The sequence below is a fragment of the Eulemur rufifrons genome, chromosome 18 (assembly GCF_041146395.1).
Source record: "Eulemur rufifrons isolate Redbay chromosome 18, OSU_ERuf_1, whole genome shotgun sequence".
Taxonomy (NCBI): domain Eukaryota; kingdom Metazoa; phylum Chordata; class Mammalia; order Primates; family Lemuridae; genus Eulemur; species Eulemur rufifrons.
The window spans coordinates 34,835,259-34,853,795 of NC_091000.1; positions in this window are offsets into that span (position 1 = coordinate 34,835,259).

Below are 18,537 nucleotides of genomic sequence, written 5' to 3' on the forward strand. Positions count from 1 at the left end.
TTGAGAGAAACAGGAAAGAGTTTGGGGAGGCTGTTGTTTATAAAAGTGTTCCCTACCCCATACTGGTCCCACATTTACTGCCACTTCAAGAGTATTCAGAACAGATTTATAATATTATGGAAGGGTTGTGGAGTAACACCTGGGTTTCTTTTTAATGCTGTATAATGTAGACAACAAGGCCTTAAGGCTTAGATTTATTTAAGCAAAGCACATGGAGAAATATTTGCACCTCTAATATTAAAACAACAGCAAAACTCAATGAATTCTGCACGGTACAAATCTATTTATGATCACTCAAGACTACCTTGAAGGTAGATAACTCTCGTAAACAAGGCAGAGATGCCTGAGAAGCTGGGCAACTGAGCTAACCACGGAAACATCCACTTACTTTAACAGAAAAATGGGTAAGACACAGAAAACACTTAAATATGGCATTAGATATTGGTTGTTTGCATATTAGTTTCAGTAGGAGTCTACCTTTATTCTTTTTAAAAATAGTGTTCACAGTATGCAAATAACCATCATGAGTATTTTTCCATCAATTAGTTTTCCCTGTTCTGAAGGAACACAGGTGAGAGTCCCTGAGGGAGGCCCTACTTGGTGTTTACTTGCTACACAGTGCCATCTGGTGGCAAATGCAAAAAATTTCAGATACAGGGTCCCTGGGTTCTAGAGTGACTCTTAAGGCCATATACCCAGAAGTGTCAACCCAATGCAAAATAAATAAATACAGTGGCTGTCTTTAAAGACATCTGTTAAAGCCAAAGATCAGGTTATTTGTTGATTATTCTCATTGGTTTTCCTAATATATATAATACATTCCCAATAAAAACAGCCTGCTTTAGGAACAAATTGATTCTTCATGGTAACAATTTTCAATTGTTTTCAAAGTCCTATTCATATCCCTTAGTGAACAAGATGAGCATGAATATTATTCTTTTCTCAAAAACAGAAACTGAGGCTCAGGTAGGTTAAAAAAACAGATCAAGTTCCACAAACCTAAAAATAAAGGTGCTACGGAAGCACAAATAAAGACACTTTCTGTTTCCAATCCATGTGTTTTCTTCACAATGATCCTATTTCCCTCTGCCTAGAATAGGATGAAGCTGTTTCAGTGGGAGCTAGATTGGGGCCTTAGCTCCAGCTGGAAATAGTCCTTTGAATGAGATGGCTTTTCAGTAAAGTAGTCGTCCCAAGCTTCCTGGGTAGAGTCTGAAAGAAGACTCAGCAGACCTTTTGGTGAAAACACTTGTACATTCCTAAAGTTTGGTAAATGACTTTTTTGAGTGTTTGTTTTCTCCTCAGACCTTGTATTTGCGTACATGCAACATACCATCTCTTTGTCTTTGTGTTTTACTCTACTCCCCCGTCTTGGAATTTATTTATTTATTTATTTATTTATTTTTTGAGACAGAGTCTCACTCTGTTGCCCAGGCTAGAGTGCCGTGGCATCAGCCTAGCTCACAGCAACCTCAGACTCCTGGGCTCAGGTGATCCTCCTGTCTCAGCCTCCCGAGTAGCTGGGACTACAGGCATGCGCCACCATGCCTGGCTAATTTTTCTATATATATTATTTTTAGCTGTCCATATAATTTCTTTCTATTTTTGGTAGAGATGGGGTCTCGCTCTTGCTCAGGCTGGTCTCAAACTCCTGAGCTCAAACAATCCGCCCGCCTTGGCCTTCCAGAGTGCTAGGATTATAGGCATGAGCCACCACACCCGGACAAATTTATTCTTTATAACCTGCTTTTCATCAGAAGCACCACCTCCTTCAAGAGGCCTCTCCCTCCCTCCCAGTAGATGTTCATTCAGAGTTAATCAAAGGATGATATTTAAGGTGGCATCTCTGCTTGGGCATCTAGATGACTTATGCCATTCATATCAATGAGACCTTTTCAACTCTAATATCTGTTCCAGTGATCTATGGAGTACAGCCTTGAAACTTAATTGTGGTGATGTTTCAGAGGCTGATAGACAGCGTTAAGCATCCTGCTCTACTATCATTAGTCCCAAATTCCAGTGCTCTAAAAGATTGAAGACCAGTCTACCACATGTCTTTACCTTCATTATGATCTATAGGTCCAAGCCTACATTTCTCAGGCTCTGTCAGAGGTTTTTTATCTTATGGCTGTGATATTTCACCTTGTATGAAGTTATTGAAATTTAAAGCCTATTTTTAAAAAGCCTACTTAAACCAATGGCTATCATCCTGATGTTGTTGGTAAGTATTTTGGTCATGGCTACACAGCTGCTTACATTCTTAGACTTGGGCATTGAGTACTGAAACCCTTCCAGGACACAAAATGGGGTTTATTAACACTGTATTCATTTAAAATGATCTTTTGGAGAAACATAGTAAATATGCATTTTATAATGTTTAATCTTTATTGGTTCATCAAAACCACTTAAAAATATGTATTTCAAAATTTATCTCAAAATGCAGAACAATTTCTTCCCTACAGTTACCAAATCACAGAAAACCCTGAATTTTCTTTTTTCTTTACTCCATTTATCATCAGCAGCAATAAAGATTTTGGAATAGAACTTAGGTAGCAACTTGGGGATGATGTATTAGCCCTTCTTCAGCTATGTTTGTTCTAGAGAGCTGATTAATATAAATGTCAGTCTATTTGTAAACTAGGAATATGTAACACATAAAAGAACTGATACTGCCATTTCCAGAGCCTCCTTTCAAACCTAAATGAACTGTAGTTGGGTAAGAGCCACAGCTGATAAACACTAAAAGTAATATTGTCTAAAGTGACAGAAAATACAGTGACATCAATCTCCTTTCAAGGTTAAGAAGTTGCTTATTCTGTTTCAAGAGCTCAGCACATAAATACAGGTTACAAGGGATTTTAAACTGATCATAAAATCCTATGTATATTTGACAGTTAAATCAAAAGGAAGCCTGTGGTGTTGATCAAGCCCAATAATCACTCTTTAATATTACTGGGGAGGCAGCAGCATGATGAAAAGGATAAGGAAGGTATAAATCAACCAAAGGAATTCTGAGCCAAAGACCTTCATTTTTTAAAGGCAGAGATTAAAATCACCAAGCTAATAAGATCTGCACGGGGACCTAGAAATGTCAGCCAAAAATGCGGAAAATGTATCCTCCAAGAGTAAGCTTCACTCAGGTTGGTTTATATATAATAGTTTTCTGCTGAAAATAGACTATTAAGCTTGCTGCTAGTTTAAAGGTACCATTTAGTTAGAACTATATGTACAGGATGTCTTTATTCATATATTAATGTTTGCATCTAATAGAAAAAGAAAGAAACATTACAAGCAGATTTTGTATTAGTTTCCTAGCTCTTCCTTCTATCTGCCATTTGCCTCTCTGCTCCCAATAATACTGTTTTGCAAACATCTCCCTCTGATCCAAGACCCTCAAAAGACCCTCTTTGTCAGTGGGGCAACCCTTCTTACTGTTCCAACTACTTAAGATATTGATATTATCTACTGATTTGGCAGGCATTCCCAATAGATTGGAAGTTCCTTACACCTTAAATTACAACGTCTTAGTAAATTTTATATCTCTAGGGCCTAGGAAAAGTCCTGACCAATGGCAAGTGCTCAATACAAAATGGTTGACCTTTATTTAATTCTCTATGCCTCAACATAAACATATCTCCATCCCAGCTGATCAACTTCCTGATACTCACACACCGGTAATTCCCACCTCTGTGCCTTGCCTCACACTATCTCTTCTTCCAGGAGGCTCTGACCCTTCTTTACTTTCTAAATCTTTCCTTTCTTGTTAGATACAGTCTACGAAACATTGTTTCCCAGAAAAAAATGAACTTTCTTCTTCCTGCACATTTACTATTTCCCCCAAGTTTGCTAGCTAGCTCTTACTACTACATGCTTTTTTTTTGAGTCATTACTTATCTTTTTAATTCACACCCAAAATCCCTAAGCAAAGTTGAATTTGTTCAAGGAAAAAAGTCATATCTTAGGTTTCGTTACATGGCAGTTACTTAGAGCACTGCCTCAGCAAACTTGGGTGCTCAGTAAATCTGTATATAAAGAATGCTGGTTAAATGATAGTCTAACGATACAATAGCATCATAAAAATGAAGCCCAGTGCCTGAGAGAACACAAATATAAACCATACACAGTATCTTGATAAACTGTTTTAAAGTTGAGGCTGAAAACATATAACACACAATGATTTGATGAAATTTACTTGTAAAGGTAACTAAATCATTACAGTGAAAAAGTTGTATAGAAACTCCTCAAGGTGTAGGAAAAAAAGTACCACTTTCGCTATGAAGATTTCCCTTATCCACTCCCTTCCCCTCCCCAGATGAACTAGAATCAATGGCCTTCTAAGATAAATAACCAAAACATAGCATTTGTCTTTTCTCAGCCATGAATAGGGTACTTACCATCTTCACTTTAAAACGTACTTAACTGAACATAATGTGATTTGTCCTATTCTAAGTCATAAGATATTTGAGGGAAGGGGTCAAGTTTAATTAATTAATTAATTAATTTATTTATTTCACTTTGTTGCCCAGGCTAGAGTAAGTGCCGTGGCGTCAGCCTAGCTCACAGCAACCTCAAACTCCTGAGCTCAAGGGATCCTCCTGTCTCAGCCTCCAGAGTAGTTGGGACTATAGGCATGCACCACCATGCCCGGCTAATTTTTTCTATATATATTTTTAGCTGTCCGTATAATTTCTTTCTATTTTTAGTAGAGATGGGGTCTCACTCTTGCTCAGGCTGGTCTCGAATTCCTGAGCTCAAACGATCCGCCCACCTTGGCCTCCCAGAGTGCTAGGATTATAGGCGTGAGCCACCACGCCCGGCAAGTTTATTTTTTACACACTCCCAACACTTAGAGCAAGGCTTACCATCAGAAGGGAATTCATGTATGCATGCATTCATACGTGAATGAATAAGGGCCTATATCATTTATAAGGCATTCAAGTTAAAATTTCTGTGTCTGGAGACTAATAACTGACCTTGATCTAAAGAAGAATGTCTTTTAATTATGTTTCTGGAATCAGAGCACTTCTTACATTTGAAGCTACATTTAATATTGTTAGTGTTGATTTTATGTGCATGTATAAAAAGCAGTTATCACTCAATGGCACATCTTAGAATAAATGGCATCTTTGATTTGAGGAACTAGAATATGGGCCCAAACTTCTAACCTAAGGATTGGATATGTGTCTGCTAGAAAGAGGGTGTGGTTTAAAATTAGGAGAATGTTCCACCTTCCCAGAGAGGTGCAATCTTTTTCCTGGAATGAAACTAGTAGGTCTTAGCTATGACTAGAATGTATGTTGGCTTCTGAAGAACTCTAGAGAATTGTTTTAAAAGGAGCTAGCCACCAGCTCACTGTTTTTCCTGCATTCCTTGTTCTTAAATGTGAATCTGCTAAACTGCCATGGCCCTATTATCACTGCAATTCATGGTCATCTTTAAATGTAGTTGCCATTCCCTTCTGTTTTTACTCATGTTTTGCCTGAACCTTCTCATTCATGATAAAGACTAATTACTTTGGATATGTAAAAATCTTGGGTCCATGGCCAAATATCAGCTGGCCAGTTTGCAAATGAAATCCTTGGCTACAAAGAGGTCCAGGAAAGAACAAAAAAACCTGCATTGCTTAGTGCACCTAGAATTCTACTTCTAGAAACATTCTCCGCCACCAGATGTGCTGACAGCACGATATGAGCGTGACCTTAATTACAAAGGGCAGCAGCAGACTAAGCTACTCACATTGCAGGGCAGGAAATAATCAAGAATAGAGAACCATCTCTGATTCCCTGCCACCTACTTTAAGATTATCCATAAAAAGTATAAAAGTGAACAGAGGAGAGAAATCACACACTGCATTAATTTTGGAAAATGGCCAGACAGCTCCTTAAGTATATATATTCAGGAAGTCTCTGATAAGACAAAAAGACATTATTATTTCTTGGTAATATATATGGAAAATGCTGTTGTTTATTTTCTATTTTTCATAGCACAGCAGTCTAACTGCTACGTGTGCGTTGCACATGCATCTGGGTAGGGATGAGTAGGCAAATGATAAAATATGTATTAAATCAAATTGTATTTTGAAGTTTGATTATTGCTATGAAAGACTGTCATTTTTCTCGTGAGTCTTAAGAGTTAATTTTTTCTAGCATGATTTTATTTTACATCCTAAAGAATCAGATTACTCCCAGAAAAATACCACTTAAACGGGGAAAAATAAAAGGAGGCAAGAAAGGGATTGACAAAAACGCAGGCTTGAATGCATAATGAATGCTTTGCCACTCATTGATAGACAACCCTTAAAACAAAGCATTGTTGTGTGAAATGTTCTAGAGAAAAGAACTCAAGAGTTTATCAAATGAGTTATTGGAAAAGAATTTTTTTTGAATCTGCCAGAAATGTACTAGGCCATTATTGTATCTTATAAATTATTTATTATTCTTAGATATGTCATAAAGTCCAACACAAATAAAGGAAAAATGCTGACAAGACAGAAACATCATTGTGAATATAGATATAGCTTCCTGAAGCCTTGCGGAAAAGTTCCAAGAATCTTTGCACCCTGCCCACTATGTTTTTACTACTTCCATATTTTGCTTCTTTGTATTTGAAGATGTCAGCACCTTCCTTTCCCAACAAGACCACCCATTCCCATTTTTCTTAACACATGACTAAGCTACAGAACACAAACCCTGTGTGTGCATGTGTGCGTATCAGAGAGAGAAAGAGAGACACACAGAGAGAATTAATCATGAAAATTAAGTAAAATATAATAGAGAAGAGAAATCCAATTTTAAAAACATCTGTTAATATGATTGCCTAGTTTATATGCATCTCTGCCAGATTTCACTATTGCTCATGACTGCCTTAGCTATTCTAGAGTCTTACTTAATAAAACAGTGAAGTCTCCCTAATCTTTCATTCTTATGAAGTAGGCTAATGAAATATCATAGAAATAGTTTCATTTTAACACTGGGAAGACATTAGGCATCTGACTATAAAATTTTTTTTTCTTATTCACTTTTCAAGGGTCTTATGAGAATGGCTTTTTAAGTAAAAGCAGAAATTTCAAAGTTACCTAGTCACATAAAGATACACTATCTTTTATTTCTTGCTTTATTCTTTGCCCATTACTTATTTCAGGTTCTGAAAGCAATTTCTCTTCTGCATGGCCTTTCCAGTGAATGGATAGAAGTAGGTCCCAAATTCCTTTAGGACAAACGCTCTGCCTTATCTATCTTAGAATTCCCCACAACACTTCACTGACTGCTTTGCAGGTCCCAGGCATTCCATAAAGAATCCTCGTTTTTATTGAGTATGTGTATGGAGTGGGTACAGAGAATCTTGAACATCCTACTACTGGTGCCTAAAAAACTCTAAGGCAACAAGTATCACACCATTTCATCTGACCTCCTTCTCCATGGCTGGGTTATGGGAGATTGCAGCTCTATTCTTTTGTACCTCAGAAATAATACTGTGTAATACAGCTATTCACCATTTAACTCCTGTTCATAAACACAAAAAGCACCTAAGAGGACAACCTGCCTACCATGACCATTCAGTCAGGTGGCTCAAAATTTTCCTACTGTCATCTTCTTAATCTTGTATCTCACTAAATGTACTTTCGATACAATTATTTTTTCCCAGAAACATTCCTATATAATTTGAAAAGAATCACTCTGGCAATAGTCAACAAGAAAAACTAAACTATACATGGTCTAATACTTACATAAGTGGAAAATTTGAGGCATGATGGTAAGAACTGCAGTAGGGACTCAGAGTGAGGGACGCTGTGGAAGACTGAAGTTGCCAGTGAAAGATGTGGCAAATGAAGAATTATTTCCATTTTGTACTCTTCATTTCACCACATCCAGGGTCTTAGAGGGACGTCCATGAATGTAGAACACAGGCAGTACTGCTCTGGCGGGGAGGGGGCCTTCCTGCCAACGGGCTGGGACACCCGTGAGCACTGCCCCTCTCCGCTGCAGCTTCTTCTGTTGTCCACTGAGCACCTTGGCCTGCGTTATGCCATTGCTCCATCAGCCCTTGTGTTTTATGGAGTCCATCTTTGGGGCTTCCTTTCCCCCAGGTGCCCATTATCAATCCTGCCACAAGGACTCTGATTTTTCCTTCATAATGTCTCCCCCTCTTTTCTGGCCCTCGTCTTGGTTCAGACCCTTTTAATACGAAGCCTTCCTGAATGTTTTCCCAACCTTTGTCTTTAAAGGCTAATTCGACCTGTACATTTAGTCTCCTCAAATCATGACTTAAGTTGCGCCCCCTCCAGCTTCAGCATCATTTGAAGATGCCCAATGTTCAGAGAATACAGTTCATCTACTCTTAGCCCAGTCCCTCCTTAGCAAGGGTTGCATTTGTCTTTGATTTGTTCTTTATTGAAAAATTAGCTAGTAGCTGGCTTCCTGTCCCTTCTGTCTAAACAGTAGGTATAAACATTTCTCATTTTTAATTCCAAACATAACCCTTATTGGTGCAATTTTAGGTTCACTTCCTTGCCTTGTTCACTCTACTGTACAGTGGCCTCTGTCCTTTCTAAATCTTGAATGGTGCTAACTATAGTTATCTTCTAGTTATTTGTTTCTTGCCATTTATTGCCTCACAATTATATGGCAACATTATTTGCCAGTTAGTATGTGTGTGGCTCTGGGAAAATGACATAATCTCTCAAGTCCCCAATTGCCCTATCTGTTAAATACGAATAACAAATGTATGTGCCCACCAGTGGTTTTGGATGCCCTCAAATTATGCACACAAAGCACTTAGCACTGTGCTCAGTTCCTAATAGTGACTGCTATTATCAGCTAGAAAATGTGCATATTGTCCTTTTTTCATTATAAGAAGTTGACTCTTAATTATATTAATAGCAGGGTACAAGGCAAGGAAAAATAAAGTAGGATAGATTTCAGGGTAGAATGCCTTGTATGTACAAACATATGACTGCACTTCCAATAATGATGGAAATGACCAAGAGTATATGTAAAGAGGGGGAGTGTGAGGAACCTGAGGCAGAAAAAGTTCTAGGAAACATGCCATCTTCATGGTGGAATTTTCAAGCATGTCCTGATAGAAATAATGGCAGTGAAACCATATTGAGAAGAGACATTCAAGCATTTTGCAATTCATTTCCCTAAGAGATAAGGGTGGCCTCATGGAATCCAAGTAAAACAGTTCAAGACACCATAAACACCATCTAATTTGGAGAGCAGAAGATTGGAAGTGAAGGTGCAAAGGCAGAGGGGGTTTCCTTTGGCAGTTGTGGATTGAAGACATCCAGGGACACCCAGGCTCCTGGGTGTTTACACTCCGCAGAAAGCTACCGGGGGCTCTTCCTCCAAGCAGCGGGTCTGTTGTTGAAAAGGCAGTGAGTGAGCAAGGAGACTCCTCTCTCAGGCCACGGTGGTGCCATTAAGTACTAGGAAAAGGCAGTGCTCAGACTGGTTCCTCTTTTGGAGATTGCCTCTCATTTATACAAGGAAAGGTCAAAGGCCACTGAGCCGAGATTTTAACTCAGCTCTGTTTGGCCCCAAAATGCTAAAATAATAGATTTAAAGTATAGGAAAGTCATAATATAATTCACTGAAGGTGTGCATTGCATCCATGTTTTAAAGAGTTGAATAATTGTTATACATATGGTTGCAAAAATGGCAATATTAATTTTTGAAAAGTAAAATATGTGATATTGTGAGAATTTTTGAGAACTGGAACTATCAAATAACATTAGATTACATGAAAATAAAACCAGGATTTGGGTGAGAAGGTAAATTACGGTGATGTTTTCCCCTCGCATCACAAGGAGCCAGTGAATACCATTTTGTTCTTGGTATTGAGGAAGCACTTGAAAATTATTCTTCTATATAAACTGTGGGTTACTAAATACATCAAAACTGAATTTATCAAATATATAGGGAATGATAATGACAATACCGCATATTAAAAACTTATGGAACCTGGCCAAAACTGAAATTAAAAGCAAATTTACACCATGAAATACGATAATTAAAATAAGAAGAAATAAAGATATGCAACAAATAAATTAACAAGATAATTGAAAGTAAAGATATGCAACAAATAAATTAACAAGATAATTCAAAGTAAAGGAGAAATAGGAGTTAATCCAGATATATATAGAAGTGAGTAAGTATAGGCAAAAAATGGTAGAAATCTATAAATAACAGAAATTCTATTATATCATTCAAAACCATTTCTATAAATGTTAATAAAATATGGAATTATGTTTGAGACTGTCTGATTTAAAATATTAGATTGTGGATGCCCAGACATTAATTTTAGAGGTTTTGTGAGGCAACTCAAAGAAATAGGTTTTCCTATTACAAAATAATTAAAGCTGAGGATGAGTTTTTGCCTAATCTTGACGACAACTGAGATGGTCTGCTGTCAAATAAAGGCTATGAAGGATACACGAACTTCACTTTGGGAGCCCATGAAGATAACTACAAGAAAGAGAAGTTCAAAGTTGTACAAAGCAACTGGAGCTGCGGCATAATGAGTGATGCACAGACTACACGATAGGAGAGATATGCCACGTGTGTTAAGATATAATAGAGAAAGAAATAGGCATTTGAGTGTAAGTATAAAACAAAAAATCATAAGGACAGCATCAAGAACCATGAGGGGTCTGAGGTTTTATCCTGCCCTCAAGCTTACAAGTTAGCCTGCCTACCACAGTTTCTTAGGCACTCGCTTCAGAAGCCACAAAATCCAAAGAATTTTATGGGTTTCCTGTTTGCATCAGTTCCCTTTGCACCCGAGTCCTATGGGGGTGATGCGGAGTGGGCCTGACGGATGCTGTGGATTTACTTCACAGCAGAACCCTGAGCCAGAGCCCAAATCTTTTACAATGGGCTGCATGAAATCTGCCTGACTTTTGTTCCAAAGGAAGATATTGCCTTTATTATGCTAGACAGTAAACAAATCTGCCCTCTGCTTGTGGGAGAGACACTAGCTCTATCTTCCAAGGCTGTTTGCTGTACAAACACTCTTGAAAGATAGTCCAGGATGAAAGCTGTCAGTACCTCTGTTCACAATATGTGCAGAAATGAGAAAGACCCATAACTGTCTCTGAACATGGACAGATGCTCTAAATTGCAGAGAGTGGTTTATAATTGCTGTGTCTTACCTGTACGACTCTGTGTAGCCAGGGTAAATAGAAGCCAGGATTTATTCAAGAACAGTTTATGATTCTTCAAGCAACTTCATCTAGTGATATATAAGTCCAAGGGTTAATTATTTGAATTTTTTGAAGTAAAAAAGTGAAACACCAGCTGGACGACCTGGATGAACAATAAAATAACACAGAAAATTAGAAATTAGAGGAGGTATATGAGAGAACTTCAAAAAGATCATGGAAATGGAATTAAAAGACAAAAATAAAAAATGTAAACTTTAATTCTCAACATAAGCTCCATCAAATTCAAGACATTTTATAAGCAGTGATACCAGCCATTTAGTCCATCCCCACAGAGCCTAAGGTCCTAGGAATTTAACCATGTCAATACAGTCGATTTTACACTGTTAACTGAAGAAAAATGGGTGCCCTTTAAAGATTTTTTAAGATTAAGAAACAAAAAGAAGTCAGAAGGAGCCAAACCAGTACTGTAAGGTGGATGCCTAATGATTACCCTTCAAAACTCTCACAAAATTGCCCTTGTTTAATGACAAGAACAAGCAAGAGCATTCGGACCAAGAAGGGTCAAGAGAGTTGTTCAGGACACAGAATATAAGAACTCACTCATTCTCATTGTCCAAGTGCCAATACAGCAAGAGTGAGCTCCTTCAATTTTACTGAGAAGACACTTCTGCCTCACCCTAGTCCAGATCCTAAATATGGGGTCACTTGAAACTACATTATAAAATATTATCTAATGATTTAAGCTCATGTTTTTATATATTTCTAATGTAAAAGTCCAGGCTACGCATATATACAGAAATAGTGTATTGTTTATCACAATCTAACTCTTCTCCTATTCATTATTTGACATCTAATTTCTTGCTATTTTGAATAGTGTTAGGATGACCCTCTTTGCCTGAAATTCTTTCTGCATATTGTAGATAATTTATTTTTGTTTGTTTCTTAGAATTGGGATTATTGGTCAGTGTATGAACATTTTTCAGACTCTTGATAAACGTTGATGATTGCTTTCCAGAAAGACTATCCATTTTTACACCCTCAAGTGGGCAAATTCAATCTGTCAGGCCTCAGATCATGTGTCACCTCTTCTATGGAAACTCAGATGCATGATAAATTTGGGTTATTTCCTGAACTCATTGATTCTATTGAATCTTCCATGGAGGAAAGAACTTAGCTGTATATACTTTTGTTTTCCCTTTTGTGCTTTGCATATTTAGACCATGTGGTGAAGCTTACTTACTAGGCACTAGTTGATAAATAATACCTCAATTATAATTTTCTAACACAGTTTTATAGACTTTTTAAACCTAGCAGTGTTTTTCTTCTTCTTTTTTTTTTTTTTTTTTATCTTCTAGTGCAGCAACATGAATGGAGCCTGGGCCAGACGTCAAGTCAAGGGAAGACAAAGGATCCAGCTGGCTTCAGCAGCTCCCATAATGCTGTATAAGTCACAGTGTGGAGGATGCTAAGAAATGGTGAATTAATGTAGAAAAGGGGAGAACTTCTTGCTCTGCAGACTGTTCTCTGTCATTGCCACTATGCTGGGATTACATATAAACTCTACTGCACAGGTCATAGTCAGAATTTACTAAGTTTACTAAATTAAACTTTGAGCAACAGGAGATTAAAGACCACTCAAAAAATAATAGAAAATACTTCTGACTGTTATTTCCATTGTCAAGGTACATTAGCAAAGAGGCAGCTCTCTGAAGTGCTTTCATGAGAATGGCCTCCATGTACAAGTAGCCACGTTTGTACACTCAGGCCACACCTAAATTGACCCCAGGATATTCTACTAATTTTTTGTTCTCCTGCCAATATTAGCGGGAATTTCCATCTAATTGATCAGGTCAGGTAGCCGACTCTGCTATTTGGGACAAGTGAGAACACACAATCAATAGTGTCACAGCCAAGGTATTTGCAGTCATGAGGACATAGGCTGAGAAGCCACATTAAATACCTCTGGGCATCTTGTGGGTGGTGATTTGGGATCAGACGGCACTAAACTTATCAGCTCGGATCTGCATTGTGAGGGGCAAGTGGACACAGAAAAGAAATATCGTTGTCTTGTCTGTCATCTCAAATCCTAGATTTGCAAATTTATTGCTTAGGTTTTGACATTTGTTTTCTCTCTTTATTCCTTCCTCTACCTCTTTCTGTCTCAGTGTCATATTTATGTATTATAAGGGAATGTTCACTTTATCTAAGGGAGTCTACCTGTGCTTTTAAAACAGCAGGAGGTCAACAGTCTTCTCCCTATTGAAAACATATTTGTAGGCATATTTGCAATAAGACTCAGGTTTTACTAGTGGACACTGAATTTTTTTAAAATGTCCAGTGCCTATTTTAGTGATTGACCCAGAGATATTTACTTAGGATCTTTCTGTCAGATAACACGAGATTATATTTATAGTTATCAGTTTTGAAATTTAAACTACCAGCTATCAAATAGCTTATTGTAGAATGTTCATTCCTCCTTTAGCAGTTATGATATTGAAAATAATGATAATAGATTTTAAAAGTCCAAAAAAACTATTTCTGATAACAGAAACAAAATGAAGCAATCTTAAGTGCTTTCTCTCTTAGGTCTCTCAACATCTAGATGGGTCAGGCTTTCTTGGAACCTGCTGTCCCCCGCTGTGATGGCTCTAATCTGGCTATGCAATAACAGTACTCATCAGAATCGTGCACCACCAGCTGCACTGTGTTTCCATGTCTGGTCCTTAGGGTCCCATTCTGAGTCTGGTTGACCCAGTTGGTTGTAGTGCAAGTGCTCTGAGCATGAATTATGAATGGTTCGCCTTGCCCATCCATCATCTGGACTCTGCAGGCCACCTACACCGGTCAGAAGTAGGCAGGATGCGACTTGTGAAAGGCTGTAGAAAATAACTCACTCAGCACATCCAAGAAACAGATAACATTCTCTGCATGTATTTTAGTTAGTCCGGCTCTGGGCCTTCCATTTGCCCCTATCTCGTCAAAGCAGCTTTTCTTTCTTTCTAGCCAGTGAGGAGGTTTTGTAGCTGGAAATCTTCTGACAAACATAAAATGTGAGGAGAGAAAAGATTCAGAAGAAGTCTTGAGTCTGAGTTCCACTTGAGGATGTGAGCACATCGATGCAATCTGGACCTGCATATTCATCTCATGAATTCAGCTTGGAAATCTGGCTTCCACCGCCACTTCCTAAAAGAGGTGGAGTGCCAAGAGGGTGGCAGCTGAGAGGGGAGGGACAGAAGGCTGGAGAGTGGGCGAGACTAATTGGTCTTGTCGTATGACACAGATTAGATTATGTCTGCCTAGAGCTGCGAGGGGGAAGGGGTATTTCATGGCTGTTTATACCAAAAAGGTATAAGGCAGAGCATCCTCACAGAACCAGATGCAGGGGTAGAAGCACAAGCCTTTTGACAAGAAAGTGGGGAAAACTACATGTAAGACCATTTAAAAAAGAAAGATGCCACATTTTGCTCTTCAACTAGATAAGGAAATTGGGGACCAGAAAAGCAAAGCATAAGCTGATAAGAATTACGACAGTTCTTGATAATTCACTAAGGCCAGAACAGAACTTTTCCTTGCTAAACTAGTCAATGGATTTTTAAAAGAGTGAAAGAGATTGCTGGGATTGTTGGGAGTATTCTAATCATAATGAGATTGATTTTTCAAGAAATTAAGAGTAAACATTTTAGTGAAAGTGACTAATATTTTGAACTGTTATCATAATTTTTTTCTTTTTTTTTCCCCACTGGCATCTTGATCTTGGACTGTTAATTATTCTTATCTGTCAACAGAGTAAGCCAACCTAGGATCTCTAATATAAAATTACTTGTCACAGTAAGTTCTTTGATGTAAAACTGTATTTTTAAATACTCTACAAATCAAACTCATAGAATCCAGGATGAGTGTACCTGCGTTTGCTCTTAATATTTAAGGGACACCTACATGTTGGCTAAATGAACAAAGTCCCTAAAAGAAGAAAACCAATGTATTCATTCTCCACTTTTCTAATCTTTTTGTTCTCCTGCCCCATTTCTTCCCTTGGATTTTTCTGTCTTCCTTCCTTTCCTGGGATACTTAGTCCCTTTCTAGCAAGTTCCAGTTATTTTAATAAGAAAACATGGGGAAGAAATAGAAAGTGTTATTTGTCACCAAAAGGTTCTTTTAGATCACACGTAGGTTCCGTAATATAAACTCTTCCCTAGACTCTGGAATTGAATGAAATAGATATTTCCCACTGGTCATTATCTTTGTTGTCTCTGGCCATGGACTATAGCTAAATAAACCTCCCTGGGCTTGTCTTACATACCACATCGAATATCCCAAACACCCTTCTTTATTAAACCCAGCTGCAAGCTAACTAATAGTACCAAAATAGATTTTTTTTTTCTCTCCTTTTTACTATTGGGAAAACATATACCAGAGTTGTAGCTTCCTGTAAATAGCTGAGCTTGTTCTGTAGCTTTAGTAATAATCTGTCACTTCCTAGTGGGAAATTTTTACTTAATTGGAGGACCTGGTTTGTCATATTGCATTGTGTCAAAGAACTTAAAGCTTTTTTTTTTTTTTTTCTATTTTTTAAAGAAGGTTTCTGAGGGTTTTCTTTACTCAATAAATCTTTCCAATCTTTCCTTTCTTTTTCCACTTTCAGTTCCTGGATATTCTTTTTCTGTGAAATTGCAATCAGTGATATTCCTAGAAAGAATAATATTGGGTTTTCTATTGCACCTTTCACACTCAAGTTCTCCCCGGATGTTTTTAGCAAGATGAATGCTAAGGTAACATAATTACTGTGAAGGTAAATGCATCAACTAGTGGATGATCAGAAATGGCTCACCTATGAGCTCAAACTAGAACATTTCTTTCTGAAAGAAAGGATATTGGCCAAGAATCTCTGACAGGGAGGATTATTAGTTTTGCTTTTAGAACTATCGAAGGATAACTCTAGCTGCTAACCAGGCAAACACATGATCAGAGACATTGATCAGGTGGGGGTTGAGAGGGTGCACGCCAGAGTGGGAGGGTGCAGAGAAAGGAAGGGATGGTCATGTTGGTGTGGAGAGAATTTGGGGTGAATATACAACCACAATGAAATGAGACAAGCATGGGAACCACATCGTTTTGTAATACAAATGTGACTCTGGCTTTCCTGCTCATTACAGGAAAATTCTGGACATTTCACAATAAAAAATAATCCTCTTTTTATATAATTGGGATCAGTAATCATTGGAAATAATTAGAATTAGTTTTTGCAGACACTGCTGCCAAACACTGTTTGATTTTAGAGGCATCAGAGTTTTCTCAGCGATTTAAGTTTGGGAGAGGTAAACCTCTCCCTTCCTCATCCCTTGTTGTCTACTAAATTATGGAGCTGTATTTTATTCAGTTGCTCTGACAGTCCCAGCTGAGTACAATGTGAACACTGGTCATGTGTGATCTACATAGTCCTTCTTCACTCTGGAGAACTCACCTGAAATCATCTCTGCCATTAATCATGTGGAATGGACTGTCTGATTTTCCCTTCTACTTTGTAGCCAAAAATGACATCTTCATATTCTATTAAAATAAACAAAAAATGGGTTATACCTTTTGATATTTACAAATGAAGATGACTGCTGCTAATATTATTGACTACTTACAATTGTGACAATGATATACATATATATAATATCTCCTTATTTAATTCTCATAACAATTTTATGAAGGTAAGTAATATCCCTATTTTACAGTGAGAAAATTGAAGTTCAAGGGTTGAAAAAAATCCCAAGGTCATAAGCAGGTAAGAGGCAGAACCAAGATTTCAATCCTAATCATTTTCACCTCAAAGCCCATACAACTGCCTGGATACTCTGCTATTTTAATTGCTCTCATGTTATTACAGTATAATTATCTATATCTACTGGGCAGCAGAGGCAGGCATTATAAGAAATGTTAGAATGAAATGAATTATACTTTTTTTTTTACTATTATTCACATGCCATTTTCCCATTTATGGTTACCTGTTGATGAACAGATTCCTGCCCAGGTAATCAAATCAGATAAGGTACCAGCAGGGTCATAGGATTTTGCTTTGGTACTTTCTGTTTGCTTTAGAATTTGCATTATTCCCAGAGAAAATTTTAGAAGTGCTCTGAGATCATCCTTCAGAGCTATATTTTGTACTACTCTGTTCCTGCTTTTGTCTCTGAAGAGAGAATTTCAGTCTTGATAAAACTCTTAAGAGTAGCTAGGAATATTCACAATGTGATAACCTCAATGGTGGAGCTCGAAGCCTCCGAGCCCCAATCTTGTGATGAGACTGCTTTGCCTGTCATTTCAACACTGAATTTGTCTAAATCCTACTCTTAACAAAATGACTGAAGGTAACTTGTAGAAAAGACCCAACAACAAGCATAATAATATGGGGGGAACAGAATGAGCAAATAAGATGCAGGCGAGAGGAAGAATGCAGGTAGGCTAAATAGCAGAATTAACTCAATTGTACAATTGAACTCTAAGTTTGCCTCTGAGCTTCCTGAACACCAGAACCAAAAGGAAACATGATGATAAATTATATTGTTTTCATCTTTGGAAAGAATGTGTTGTAGATAACACAACAGAGTGTGTCATCAGCCCTATGATGAATCTTTCTTTATTTTTCACATTTGTATTCTGCCTAATCCCCTATATGAATATTTTTGGAGGGGTAAGAAAATTGTATGTGTCACCTACTTTTATAATCCCATGTATCCCTAAATTTACATTAATGGAAGGATTGTCATAAAATGAATACTCATTGTGAAAACAAATAAATAAGTGAATTTAAAGTATAAAGATACATATTTCTGAAGAGACTTATTCTGAAGAGATTTATTCTCTTCTATCATCAAGAGTGAAAACCACTAAATCAATAGTTGAAGATTATGAAAAAAGAAGTGTAGTCATCTGTAAGATAGTACAAATGAGCTGATGAGTAAAATTTGACACCCTGAAAAATAGAAGCAATCTGTATTATTTTCATGTCTCCAAATCTGGCAATGTTTAGCTCTTATTCTGAATACATAGGGCTCAAACAGAACAGGTAATGGTGCTGAGAATTCTTGGGGAAGTCACAGGATGAAAATATTGAAGAAACTTCAACCAATCATTTTGTTTTCTTTAAATTAATCACCAATTTTTTATTTCTTCTTGGAGCGACAGATCACAAAATCAAACTTCACAGTTTCAAAAAATTATTTATAGTCCTGAAAAATGTCTCCATCTAGAACCAGCTACCTTAGCTGGCCACTACAAATAACATGAAATGTACTTAGAGCACTTTTCAGCTGTTTCCTACAGCTTTTGTTTAGTCATAATTTTACTTGACACTGAGTTTTTCACAATCCAGATTCTAGTTGGCATTT